Raw genomic sequence first — 11,645 nt, 5'->3', positions numbered from 1 at the left:
AGAGTGGGTGTTATATAATGAGTGAGGTAATTAGAAACAGCTGTGTGAAATGAGTGCAATCAGGGCAGTGTGCAAATTGTGCAAAGAATGATGGGAAATGTAGTCCGGGGTGCTATGCAACAGTTTGTGTAGTGCGAGAGTCAATGTAATGGAAAGGGTGACATCTGGTGGTGAATAAACGGAAGTCCATGAACCAAAATCGTGACACTGACATTCTCGAGTATGTCATTTGCTTTGCACAAACCAAACTAAAAAACACCTTGGTAGTGTCATATTGATTTTATAAAACAGTTCAATAAACAATAAGTTAACATTTTTGACACAATACTGTTAATATTTTATCAACATAAACTTTTGTTGAACACCGCAGAACTGTTTTGTGTGTCCGAGCAACTCATAGTTGTGCTTCGTTACTGAATGAATCATTTGACTGAATGATTCAATGACTCAATCATTTCACCTTTCTAAAATTAATTCAGTTTAAGGATGCACATATTGGCTTGAAAAGTTTATAAAGCAGCTGAGATACCAGTGCAAAACACACACTCGGCAAAATATTTTCTAATTATCATCATCGGGAAAAAAAAAAGTTGAGCTGTCATGTGTGACCCTGGAGCACAAAACCAGTCATAAGGGTCCATTTTTCGAAATCGAGATGTATGCATGAACATGATCTTTACTTAATATCCTAATGATTTTTGGCATAAAAGAAAAATGTGTAATTTTGACCCATACAATGTATTGTTGGCTATTGCTACAAATATCCCCCAGCGACTTAACACTGCTTTTGTGCTGCAGGGACACATATGTGTGAATATCACACACTACTATTATGTAGTTTTTCTTCTCAAGTAAATCTATCTTGATTTAAGAATTTTTAGACATTTGCACTTGGGGGGGGGGGGGAACACAAACACTGATGAAGAAGAACAAGACCTTTTTTTTCAGCGTGATCAGAAGGTACAGTAATATTTATTTCCAGAAAAAAATAATAAAGATCTGTTGGAAGTTATATCTTCAAACTTTGAAGCTACTGCAGCATATTGTTTGCTTTAGAGAACATATGACGTATTATGTTCCCTTCAAATTATTCCTTACATATTCTTTACTTGGTCTTGAAAAGGTCTATTGAATTTACCTTCACAAAACCCTGGATTAAGCTCTAGTAACATTACTAGATAACCAGAGGCTCTATGAACAACCTTGCATTGTAGAAGCCCCTGCACAGACTTTGCTTTTCAGGTCTATTATCAATATTGAGGTCTTGGGATCAGCTGGTGCACAAATTGTTCAAAATAAAAAGGGGGAACAGAGGAAAGGAATATACAGTATGGGGGTAACAGCAGAGTGAATCAAAGTTCTTTAAAGTAGCTAAATATAGTGCTTTTATTTTGTCTTCAGGTCACCAACAAAATGGCATGTGCGCTACACCTCGAGCTAGAGCAGACTGCATCTTGGGACACGGCAGCCCTGTGCTCACGCTGTATAGAGAGGTGTTCTTCCTCACCGGCGTAGTCAGCCAGACTTCAGGGACCGACTGCAAGAATGGCTAAGTCTTACAGAAAGTGTCTCGCTTTTTGCCATGGTTAAACACATTCATGCGAACGCAGTGAAAGAGGAAAGAATGAATATACAGTATACAATTTTGTTTTAGTTAACATTGCCATTGTCTCCACTTGTACACAGAGCAGGTTCTTATGGTATTGCACACAACAAATTAGAAACATTAGAAAAAGTTGGAGTACATGTGGGGGGTATTCCAGAAAACAAGGTTAACTTACTGTCACATGTACCCTGAACTTACTCGGGGTATGTCTGTTCCAAAACACCTGTGAAGAGTTATTCAATCATCCTCCTACTGGCCATCCACACAGTGAGTACTTACAAGATCACTGATTTTAGGAGATGCACCATACTGTTTTTCTTCTTCTTTTGTTAAATGCCAAGTTAACTGATCAGATTTGTGCTGTTGGTCCTGAACTTTTCCTGCGGTAGATTACAGTAGCAGAGACGGAAAACGTTTTCACATTCTGATTACGAACACATTTTGTTTAATAACATGCACTGATTAATCTTTCAGAGTAACACAATGAATGTGTAATAAAGGGGTCTTGATGCATATTGTTTTTAATTATTGAAGTTCTCTGACTTATGGCATATATATGGATTTTTTGTTGTACCAAAACACTCCTAAATTAGACATACAGTATATGACCATTGTATTACTAATTGACCATGAGTAGTGCAGATGGAATAAACAAGAAACTAAAACCAATTAGAGCTTGCTTTCTTTAGGCATTCTTTAAGCTTGACTTTGGAAATAATTGCACCAACAAGAACTGATCATCTGCATGGCTGTGTTTAGCAATAATAGGAACAACTATTCAGAAATATGTAAACAAGTGATGTTAGGTAACCTTGACTATGCATTTTATCATACATAATGGTGTGACTCTTTGCCATAAATAAAAAATAATATTGAAAAAGAGTCTTCAGATGCGGGTACACACTCACACATCTCAATGACACCCTTACGATGTCCATGCTGGCAAGTAACAACGGTATGAGCGGGATAATGCCTTCCTTAAACATCAACATATATCAAACTCCAATATTGGATGACATTGCTTGGTGTTCTAAATGAATGTATTTTGTCAAGTGAAGTTACCTTCAATAGATTTTCTCTGCTTAGTGAATCCACCTTATCTTGAAAGTAAGAGTGAGCGCTGCCATTGTTTTACTTAAATATGCAAAGCTTCCCAACGTCAGTCTCTTTCTGTTATTTTAGCAGCTTGACGATGCAAACTTATATGTAGTACCATTAGATTAGATTCAACTTTATTGTAATTTTGCAGAGTACAAGTACAGGGCCAATGAAATGCAGTTAGCATCTAACCAGAAATGCAAATAGCCAATGTATATAAATAAGCGTAAATTATTCACCCTTCGTAGGCAGCGTTTGAGTTAAGTGTCTTTGATGGAGGGTAGCTGAACACCAGTGATGTAATAACATGATGTGATGTTTTTTTAGAAGTAATAACTTGTGACGTGCCAGACGTAAACATTACTGATTCAGTCCCAGAGTTCATCACCCTCTATGACTCCGCCCACCTGAAGGGTCCCTTGCCTTGTTTCTGCTCTCTCATTGGCTGCAGGTATATGACTCCTCCCCTGAACATTCCCTTGCCCTGTAGCTGCTCTCTCATTGGCTGTAGGTCTGTGACTCCTCCCCCTGAACATTCCCTTGCCCTGTATCTGCGCTCTCATTGGCTGTAGGTCTGGGAAGACGTAAACATTACTGATTCAGTCCCAGAGTTCATCACCCTCTATTAAATTATTGAAAATGTATCATTCTTGGTAATGCACAAATCTCTATAATGAGTGTTTAAACTTGTTTTTCTCAGTTGTTGTTATTTATTTATGTTTCCTAATCTATTTATTTGGAAATATTACAGTGCCACCTTCTGGCGGAATCACGCAAGGACACAGTACCTCTGCCAAAAATGCTCAGCAAAAATAATGTAAAATTTGCAATAGATTAATCATAATTGCTACGACCCAAAATCTTCCCTACCTAAATGTACCTATAAATATAATGCAGTGAAAGTTAAATTCCCTTGCCCTGTATCTGCTCTCTTATTGGCTGTAGGTCTATGACTCCTCCCCCTGAACGTTCCCTTGCCCTGTTTCTGCTCTCTCGTTGGCTGTAGGTCTATGGCTCCTCCCCCGAACTTTCCCTTGCCCTGTTTCTGCTCTCTCATTGGCTGTAAGTCTATGACTCCACCCCCTAAACCAGAGCTGTTGAGAGATGACAACTCCATTCACTCCAATGGACCAGTTTTTTACAGCAATGGTGGATCGTGGAGCCGCTCAATAGTTCCCGGAATTTAGCGCTAATACTATCAGCGCCGTAGAGATGCAGCAGAAGATACCTTAGGCTTCCTCTGGCCACGGAGACTTGGGGCAAAAATGCCACTAAGTTGGACAAAAATGCCTCTGCACAAACAAATCAAATCTATTACGTCGGTTGCTAACAATGTGAATATGAATAGACAGTGTCGATTGCGGCATTAAATTAAGATCTGCTCATGTTGCACCGTATTTCATTACCTTGTGCATTAAAATAGATTATTATTAGCTTATTCCTCACTAAATTAGTAGATTTAGGGGAAATTATTAATTATCGTCATGCAGTTGCATTCATTGTTGTGTAATTAAGTTTTTTAAATGTGATTTTTGCTGCTGGGGAGTTAAATATTAGAATTAGATTGATTACAAAGGATGCTGATGGACCTAAGTGAGAATGAAAAGTTTAAAACAGGTGAGCAGTAAACTAAAGCTGTACTTTATTACTGTATTTTATACTTAAACATCTTAGCTACTGTGGAGGAGGAGCAGTGATGCCACAGGACTGATATGCGATGGAGCATCACTTAACCATCTCTCCTGTGTTTTTCTCCTTCTCTATCTTTCAGAGCAAGAACCACATGAAGACTCCCTCTAATGAGACATCACAGAGTCTGAGCTCACTGGGTTTTGCAAGACTTTCCCAGTTCTTTGTGTCTTTGTGAAAAAGTGCACATTCCCAAGTATGATTACATCACATTTTGTTGGTGTAACCTATAGCTCAGTATATTTAGATTGCTCCTGCCGACTATATCCAGCCTCTTATCGAAGACTTCAGATGACCAGCACCTGTGAAGAGAGGCCTTCAGATGACCAGCACCTGTGAAGAGAGGCCTTCAGATGACCAGCACCTGTGAAGAGAGGCCTTCAGATGACCAGCACCTGTGAAGAGAGGCCTTCAGATGACCAGCACCTGTGAAGAGACGCCAACTCTGAGCTAACATGTAAAACTGCCAAATTTTCCTTGCATTGTAATCAACATGATCACATCATGTAATCATTGCTTTAATGTGTTCATTGTTTCTGCTCACGTACATGATGTTAACTAACTGCATGAGTTGCACTGCCTCATTTTTAGAACATTTCTGCATTTCTTCTCACAGTTACTCCTGACAACACAACCCATGTAATGTAGAAACATTCCTTTTCTGTAAAGCTGATTTGAATCGATGTGCTATACCAATAAATGTGAATTTAATAAATCTTGAAGCATCTTTTTTCTCTCTCTTCTCCGCATCAGTAGGGAAACCATACTACTTTCTGTGAGTGACAGGAGCATGCCCATGCAGCACAGCAAACTATGGTGGAGACTATACAAGGACAACACGCTTTTCAGTGTATTATTAATGTATAAATTAATACTGTAAATAAGTGCACAAGTCTTTAACAAGTTTTTAATACATTTAAACATATTTTAAGCTGTCTTAAATGTGAATATACTATGAATATATTTATATATTAACAACTGAGGGGTGCGCAAGAATCAAAAACATTAAACGAGATTAATTTTTCACTTAATTTCATCTTGAAATTCACTTATTGGGAATGATTTTTCCGACTTGGCTCAGATAGCATCTTTGTTATCACACACTATGTTATTGTCTCTCACGAACGAGCACCGATTTACCTCCAATTTCAAGCATTTGTCGCAATTATCACAAAATTGTCAGCGATTGAAAATCGGGGCTGAAATCGTGTGTGTGCCCGGCGTAAGCTGTCACGTTTGTGTTTAAAACATCCTGCAATAGAACTTAATCAGGTTAGAGGAATAGATTCATTTAAGGCGGATGAAAGCTGCGAGAGATTTGTCTTTACGATAGAAAATATAGCGTCATCGTCACTTACAACTTTCAAAATAGTTTTTCTCTCTCTCTGTAAGAGCGTTGTTAAACAAAAGCACATTCCACTGAGCGCACTGTACTTCAGCTCCTCACAGCCTGGTCTTTATTCCCGGGGAAATTTAAATATGGCGCCACCCTGACGAAGGTCTAGTACTTTCATGTAACTTCTACTTAATATCCGTCAACGTTACAATGTTACAACATTCTTAAAGTATATTCAAAGTGAGAAAAAACTGCTCCTTTTGTGACAGAATGTTTGATTATTGAAGATATTTTTGGGGGGAATGTGTTTATGTCAAAACGTGTTTTTATTATTATTTTTATTCATTTCAACACAAACCCTTCAGGGCATTTATTTGATTAATTTATTAATAAACTTATTGATAATTTATCATTCTTGGTAATGCACAAATCTCTATAATGAGTGTTTAAACTCGTATCAGTGTTTTTCTCAGTTGTTGTTATTTATTTATGTTTCCTAATCTATTTATTTGGAAATATTACAGTGCCACCTTCTGGCGGAATCACGCAAGGACACAGTACCTCTGCCAAAAATGCTCAGCAAAAATAATGTAAAATTTGCAATAGATTAATCATAATCATAATCTTCCCTACCTAAATGTACCTATAAATATAATGCAGTGAAAGTTAAATGTATATTGCAATTTATAACCCACACAACTATCACAGACACACTATTACATGACATTCTTAGTTAATCTGGACAAACTGTTTATCAATAGAAGGATTTAGAAATCTAGCTTCAATATTTCACCACTATGTATGATAAAAAAAAATGGATACAGCGACAGTTTGAGTGCAAAATCAACATATCATCTTAACACTGATTAAGTCTAGATGCTTGCGTACTTGTTCTTTGAGTTGTTGCTACAAATTTTGTCAATTTAGAAGTAGTTTTTACTGAATCATGATTTCTTCATTAAAACGTTTGTATGCTGGTTTCACATACACATTTCTGTATACACTTTTTTATATATATATATATATATATATATATATATATGTACAGTAACCGTAAATGACATTTTGAAGTAGTCAAGATAAACTTTGGTTAAATTAACATTTTATTCAACAATATATACACAACAACTCCTAAGCATTTAATACTGTTGCTCTGAGCAAGGTGCATGGTAAACTTTGATTTTTAACACAATATAGTGCAATATAGCAACAGGCTTGTGTTATAGTATTTAATGTATATTGTGTACACAATGAGCAATCCAGTCATTTCTATAGAGCAGTGAAAACAACGCATGCTCTTTGCCATCACAGCTATCTATATGTGGCCGCGCTCTTTCAGATTCTCAACCACTGTCTAGTGCAGGAGCCGTAATCGGATAGGGTCTGTGTCCAGTGGTACTTTATACTGGATAAAACTGAGCTTTTTGGTTCCCTGAACCATTTCCAGACGAACAATTTGTTTGTGGTGAGTAGCCTTGATTTAATATAAAAAGCGTTGTTAATACAACTACATATGCTGAGTGAATAGCATTGCATTATCTGACAGGAGATGGGTCACATGCACTCTGCTGACTCCCATTGGTAGTCGCTCCCAAAAGTCGCTTTTCTCAATTTTGTTGCATTGCTGGACACGCCTAATTCTGGTTGCCAGCTCTTCAGTGAAAGTCAATGGCATCATGGCGTTTTGCTGCTGGTGGTGTGAACTGGGCTTAACTCACAAGGTTAATTGATCCACAGAGTGAAGATATAATTGATGTGGCATGCAAATGAGTGATAGAAAACTAATTGTGCAAATCGCCATTTCAAATTTTGTGACGCCCATACCTCAATCCTCCATTGGTCTAAATCAGTGGTTCCCAACCATGTTCCTGGAGACTCCAGCACTACACATTTAGCATGTCTCCTTTGTCTGACACACCCATTTCAGGTCTTTTATGCTCTACTAATGTGCTTATGACCTGAATCAGACCACTGGTCTAGATGAAGCTTTGACAGGGCCAAATAATTTCTGCCTATTTTGGCAGTATTTGAAAAGTTACGTGCAAGCTGAAGTTCAGGATAGAGGTTGGCGGTGGTATGAAGAACTGAACATTATGTGCATGCAGAACTTGGCAGTTTGTGAGTCACTAAAAGATGCAAGAGCCATTTTAAGCAGCTGGACAGTTTTATGTTTTGATAGGTCAAAGGTTTTGTCAAAACCTTTTCAAAAATAGCGTGAATTGTAGTCTTTCAGTATGTGTGGGAACTTAGTTAAGCAACCATGCTTTTTTCTTTTATTTCGGACCATCTTTGTTTCGAACTTGCTCACAAATTGCACTGCAATCATTTTCCAAATTGTGTGGAAATATTAAGAAAGTGTGTAAACGGGATGTTAACGGGGGTCAGAGATGGAATGCAAAATACTGTACACGGCAGACCAAGATCACTGTTTGAGATGCGCAAAATATTGAAGGACAGTTCTAAATATTGAGTGTGGGGGGTTACATTTTTAAAGAATGTTTCTCTGAAGGGAACTGACTGTCTTTAGAAAAGATGTGCTGAGATTTTAATTTCATCTTACCTCTGTGTAGACCTGGTTTGTGATAACCAAGGAAACACTATATTGCTGCTATTCCATAAGCGCCACCTGCTGTCAGAGAGTGAATTTGCATTTTTAACATAATTTGAGAAAGCTGAAGTCAGACCATTTTTGCTTTAAATATTATGATTATACAATCTAGTTTAAATAAATAAAAGACTGCTCATGCTACATGACTTTAGCATATTTGTTTGGATCGTGATTATGCAGCGATTGCCTCGAATTTTAAATGGCTACATATTTATTCATTTTTTGTCTAAGGCCAGTTTAGCCTGTAATACAGCAAGTAAACATCTGGTTCATGTGCTTTTTTATTCTTTCTTGTCTCTTGCTTAAAGCAAAGAGGCTTTTGGAATAGACTATTGGAAACTAGCTTGTAAAACAACTGGAATCAGCCATTAAAAATCATGATTGGTGCATCCCTAATTTTTGCCTTTGAACAAGAATGGCTCTGGTGCTATTTTAAAGATATTATCTTGCTAATGACTGAGAAATACACCTCCTAAAAGTCGTGCGAATGGACAATTTAATTGTGAGTGAATAAATTTAACGCCTCACGATCTCTTGAAAGGATATGTCAGGCCAATTTTGGTTTTAGTCAGAAAAGCCCAGGCTTGCATGATGAAGCCTCAGTGCCAGCCATGCAGCAGAACTGGTGAGAGCTGGATCCTTGTTATGTAACAGGAGTCGTCGAAAGCAGCACAAAAGAGTGGGAGCGGACTGGACGGGGGTGCTTTCACAAGCCTGTCGCAGGAGCGGGCAAAGCATGCCTTTCATCGCACACATCCACGTCCACTCTGAATGTGAACAAGGGGCGTAGCTTGACACAATCAATCCCGAAACACCGCCAGTCACTGCGGTTTCTCTGTTTGCATGCTATCGCACACTTGCAGTGTGCTGCAGCTGAAGAGGGAGACACATAACTTATATATTCATGACGTCTATGGTGCTTCACTTGGGTTGAATGAATGTGTGGCCGCTCGGTTGCAACGTTAGTAACAAGCAATTAATAAAATGTGATGTGCATCGCTTTAGTTGTGGCCAAAAACCTCTGATTCATGTGGAAGGGATGTTTTTGCTTTTTATTATATTATATAATGCTCACTACATGGTCGCTTTGTCTCTATTTCTGCAACACAGACACTGAAAACGTATTGAAGCGAAGCACCGTTCCTCTTGTGTATTACATTTCAAACATCTCTGCATCACAGAAATCATGAAAATACAAAGTATTTGTTCTTCTGCTGAGCATAAGAGTGTGTGTTAGAGCAGTGCTGTTGAAGAGCTGAGGATGGGCGAACACCCCCCACGTCTCTTTCTGCCTCTTGCTGTTTCCATGGCAATCACTGCACAATTACTCATGACATCAGCGCTTCCCTTTTTTCCCACACAGTGGAATGACATGAATCCTACTTTTAAATCAAGTAGCAAGATGTATTTGGTTACTTTTGTGTGTGTGTGTGTGTGGTTTTATTGACTTGATTCATCTGCCTTTTTTAAAGGGGTCATGCATTGAGAAATTTTATTTTACTTGATCTTTTGACTAGGGATGTGCGCGACGACTAATTTGACTGACGTTTAAACAAAAGTTTTGTATCCGACTAGTCTAAAAGCAAGAAACCCCCAAAAGATGGTAAGAAAAAACCCCTCTGTGCGAGCGTGTAGCATATATAATAGCCTATATTTGAAATACTTAATCTATGAATCACACTGTCAAATCCCTCAATGGATTGTGCTTGCCGCACACTTGCCTCGTGTTATCATCAGTTCATTTTAGGCGGTCGTTAAAAAGAGTATACACTCAACGTCGGCCAAAGCATAGCTTATTTATTCAAATCAGCCGGGGAAATGCAGAACAATGGAAAATCAATCAATAGCCTGACAGAATCTTCATCTTCATGTAACGTTAGCCAACATATTAAAACACAAGTCAAAAACAATAGGAAGGTTTATCAAGAGATAGCATTAAAACGGCTTTTAAAAACGTACTTCTTGTTGGCTATATCGTCTAAAAGCAAAATGCAACAATGCCCATTTTACTTACTCGGACCATGCGTTATTTGTTCAGTGAAGTTATCAACGTGGTCTGGTTAAAGACGGGACCTGAGGCGATTAACAGTAAAGTTCCTGCACTTGAAAAAACGCGAGGTTTATCAAGAGATAGCATTAAAACGGCTTTTAAAAACGTACTTCTTGTTGGCTATATCGTCTAAAAGCAAAATGCAACAATGCCCATTTTACTTACTCGGACCATGCGTTATTTGTTCAGTGAAGTTATCAACGTGGTCTGGTTAAAGTACGGGACCTGAGGCGATTAACAGTAAAGTTCCTGCACTTGAAAAACCACGCTCGGCAGGAACTGAAGTCGCCGGCACGCAGAGATAACAAAAAGCAAGCCGATAGAGTTTCAGAAAGCGCCTGGACGTCCCGCACCAGCACCGAAGTGGGTGTTCGTTAGAGGAACAGACGGCGCGGACGGGATTGACATTAGCTGGCTTTGGCTAGCCTCTTAAGCTAACGCCTACGTGCCTGTATTGAATATGATTACGCATCGCTCCAGTAGTTATTGTAAGTCAATTTGACATTACACAGTTTACTCACAACTTTTCCGTTTCCTTCTAATTCAAAATAATCCCACACCTTCTCGTCTTTCGCATGGTCATTTTTGAACTCTCCGCAACTGGCGCGAAGAAAACGCATGTGAGGTCTGAGGTACAAATGTAGTTTTCGCCAAGATACACTTTTCAAAATAATGTATTATTTTTCAAACGTTTTATTTTAACTTATTTAAAATGTTTTAAATGCAATGTTAAAATGACGGTAATTTGAATGATAAAATCATGTTTTTGTTTAGTTTTTTCTGTCGTGTAATCGACTATTGTTTTCAGTGTCGACTAGTAGGAGCTGTACCGTTTAGTCGACTAGACCCGCACATCCCTACTTTTGACACATAAGTTATATTATATATATATATATATATATACACGTTATACTATAAACACTTTGTTTGTCCAAAAACATTTTATTGAAACCAACTTGCTAAAATAACTAATTTTCTACTTGCTTTACTTTTCTGCTTCAGAAACAGATCAACAGTGGCGTAGTTGTTTTAATGATGGTTTAGTTGCCTTTTTAAACACCAGCTGACCTTTAAAAATGAGAAAGAAAAGAGTCTTGGACATTAATCCCCGCACCCCACTAAATTAATGTTTAAATGAATCATCAAATAAATGAGGATTTATAGAATATGCTAAATAGATATGCATATGTGACGGATAATTTCCTGATTATAAATGAAGCCCACTATGAATAGAGGAATAACTGCATCTTTAAGCACA

The 11,645-nt window shown here is 38.0% G+C and overlaps 1 long non-coding RNA gene across 1 annotated transcript in view; it reads left to right on the top strand.

Annotated features, from left to right (window-relative positions):
* Positions 1 to 10,160, top strand: part of LOC107574040 (uncharacterized) — a 14,503-nt gene extending 4,343 nt beyond the window's left edge. Inside the window, exons 3-4 of the long non-coding RNA XR_001607616.1 lie at positions 1,731 to 1,735; positions 10,100 to 10,160. This is a non-coding gene — a long non-coding RNA (uncharacterized lncRNA). The remainder of the gene's footprint in view (positions 1 to 1,730; positions 1,736 to 10,099) is intronic.
* Positions 10,161 to 11,645: the final 1,485 nt, after the last annotated feature.

This window comes from Sinocyclocheilus grahami, unplaced genomic scaffold (genome assembly GCF_001515645.1).
Source record: "Sinocyclocheilus grahami isolate Dianchi unplaced genomic scaffold, SAMN03320097.WGS_v1.1 scaffold2098.1, whole genome shotgun sequence".
Taxonomy (NCBI): domain Eukaryota; kingdom Metazoa; phylum Chordata; class Actinopteri; order Cypriniformes; family Cyprinidae; genus Sinocyclocheilus; species Sinocyclocheilus grahami.
Note: the sequence above shows the minus strand (reverse complement) of the source record. Positions and strands in the feature narration are given on the sequence as shown.